The sequence below is a fragment of the Arachis hypogaea genome, chromosome 15 (genome assembly GCF_003086295.3).
Source record: "Arachis hypogaea cultivar Tifrunner chromosome 15, arahy.Tifrunner.gnm2.J5K5, whole genome shotgun sequence".
NCBI classification, from domain to species: Eukaryota; Viridiplantae; Streptophyta; class Magnoliopsida; order Fabales; family Fabaceae; genus Arachis; species Arachis hypogaea.
In genome coordinates this window covers 63,988,243-63,991,177 of record NC_092050.1, presented here as the reverse complement: position 1 = coordinate 63,991,177, position 2,935 = coordinate 63,988,243, and the positions used below count along the sequence as shown (strand labels likewise).

The following is a 2,935-nucleotide window of genomic DNA, read 5'->3' as shown; positions in this document are numbered from 1 at the left end:
ACTAGGAGGGGTTTCAGTGACTCTTTTACTCATCTGGCCCACTTGTGCCTCCAAATTTCTAATGGAGGACCTTGTTTCATTCCTGAAACTTAGAGTGGCCTTAGATAGATCAGAGACTATATTTGCTAAGCTGGATGGATTCTGCTCAGAATTCTCTGTCTGTTGCTGAGTGGATGATGGGAAAGGCTTGCTACTGCTAAACCTGTTTCTTCCACCATTATTAAAGCCTTGTTGAGGCTTTTGTTGATCCTTCCATGAGAAATTTGGATGATTTGTCCATGAGGGATTATAGGTATTCCCATAAGGTTCCCCCATGTAATTCACCTCTGCTATTGCAGGGTTCTCAGGATCATAAGCTTCTTCTTCAGAAGATGCCTCTTGAGTACTGTTGGATGCAGCTTGCAATCCATTCAGACTCTGAGAAATCATATTGACTTACTGAGTCAATATTTTATTCTGAGCCAATATGGCATTCAGAGTATCAACGTTAAGAACTCCCTTCCTCTGAGGCGTCCCATTACTCACAGGATTCCTTTCAGAAGTGTACATGAACTGGTTATTTGCAACCATGTCAATGAGTTCTTGAGCTTCTGCAGGCATTTTCTTTAGGTGAATGAATCCACCTGCAGAATGGTCCAATGACATCTTTGATAATTCAGATAGACCATCATAGAATATATCCAGGATGGTCCATTCTGAAAGCATGTCAGAAGGACACTTTTTGGTCAGTTGCTTATATCTCTCCCAAGCTTCATAGAGGGATTCACCTTTTTTCTGTTTGAAGGTTTGAACATCCACTCTAAGCTTGCTAAGCTTTTGAGGAGGAAAGAACTTGGCTAAGAAAGCCATGACCAGCTTATCCCAAGAGTTTAGGCTATCTTTAGGTTGAGAGTCCAACCATATTCTAGTTCTGTCTCTTACAACAAACGGGAAAAGCATAAGCCTGTAGACCTCAAAGTCAACCTCATTGGTCTTAACAGTATCACAGATCTACAAGAACTCAGTTAAGAACTGAAAAGGATCTTCTAATGGAAGTCCATGAAACTTGCAGTTCTGTTGCATCAGAGAAACTAATTGAGGCTTTAGCTCAAAATTGTTTGCTCCAATGGCAGGGATTGAGATGCTTCTTCCATGTGAATTGGAATTTGGTGCAGTAAAGTCACCAAGCATCTTCCTTGCATTGTTATTATTTTCGGCCATGTCTCCTTCTTTTTCGAAAATTTCTGTCAGATTTTCTCCAGAGAGTTGTGCTTTAGCTTCCCTTAGCTTCCTCTTCAGAGTCCTTTCAGGTTCAGGATCAGCTTCAACAAGAATATTCTTATCCCTGTTCCTGCTCATATGAAAAAGAAGAGAACACAAAAGAAAATATAGAATCCTCTATGTCACAGTATAGAGATTCCTTATGTAAGTATAAGAAGAGAAGAATAGAGGAAGAAAAAGATAAGAATCCAAATACAGAAGGGAAGAGTGGGTTCAAATTCTTGGGTGGAAGAGAAGTGTTAGTAGATGAATATATAATTAGAATGAGATAAGAGAGGGAAGAATTCGAAAATTAAATAAAATAAAATAAAAATATTTTTTGTTTTTAATTTAAAATTAAAGTTAAAATTAGAAAATAAGAAAAAAAATAAAATTAAAATTAAAATTTAAAATAATTAGTTAATTAAAAAGAAATTTTGAAAAAGATGAAGGTGATTTTCGAAAATTAGAGAGAGAAAATTAGTTAGGTAGTTTTGAAAAAGATAAGAATCAAACAAGATAAGATTAATTGAAAAAAAAAAGATTTGAAAATCAATTTTGAAACGATAAGAAGTTAGATAAGAAGTTAGAAAAGATTTTGAAATTGATTTTGAAAAAGATGTGATTGAAAAGATATGATTGAAAATCATTTTGAAAAAGATTTGAAAAGGAAATTAAAAAGATTTGATTTTTGAAATCAAAGTTGATTACTTGACTAACAAGAAACTTGAAGATATGATTTTAAAATTTAAAGATTGAACCTTTCTTAATAGGCAAGTAACAAACTTAAAAATTTTTGAATCAATCACATTAATTGTTAGTAAATATTTTGAATTTATGAACAAGATAAGAAAAATATTTTTGAAAATCAATTTGAAATTTTCGAAAATCATAAAAGAAAAATGAAAAAGATTTGATTTTTTAAAAAGATTTGAAAAAGATAGAATTTTTAAATTGAAAATTTGATTTGACTCATAAGAAGCAATTAAATTTAGAAACTTTTTGAAAAAGTCAACTCAAATTTTCGAAAGTTTATGAGAGAAAATGGGAAAGATATTTTTTTGATTTTTGAATTTTAATGAAGAAAGAGAAAAACATAAAATTGATGCAAAACATAAAAATTTTGGATTAAAATAAAAGATGCATGCAAGAACACTATGAGTGTCAAGATGAACACCAAGAACACTTTGAATGTCAAGATGAACACCAAGAACTTATTTTTGAAAATTTTTAAGAAAAGAAAAACATGCAAGACACCAAACTTAGAAATTTTCAATGTTGAGACGTTAATAATTCAAAAATGCATATGAGAAACAAGAAAAGACACAAAACAAGAAATTTTAAAGATCAAACAAGAAGAGTTACTAAGAACAACTTGAAGATCATGAAGAACACCATGCATGAATTTTTCGAAAATTTTTAAGAAAAATAAAAGAATGCAATTGACACCAAACTTAAAAATTGACACTAAACTCAAACTAGAAACATAAAAATTTTTGGTTTTTATGATTTTGTTAATTTTTTTGGTTTTTTCGAAAATTATTTTGGGAAAAACGAAAAAGAAGAAATTTTTTTTCTGTATTTTTCGAAAATAAAGAGAAAAATCTTAAACATAAAATAAAATTACCTAATCTGAGAAACAAGATGAACCGTCAGTTGTCCAAACTCGAACAATCCCCGGCAACGGCGCCAAAAA

At 31.4% G+C, this 2,935-nt stretch overlaps 1 non-coding gene across 1 annotated transcript; it reads left to right on the top strand.

Moving 5' to 3' along the window:
* The first annotated feature begins 699 nt into the window (after positions 1 to 699).
* LOC112752717 (small nucleolar RNA R71) lies at positions 700 to 807 on the top strand. Its single transcript, XR_003177140.1, has one exon. It is a non-coding gene; the product is annotated as a small nucleolar RNA R71 (small nucleolar RNA).
* Positions 808 to 2,935: the final 2,128 nt, after the last annotated feature.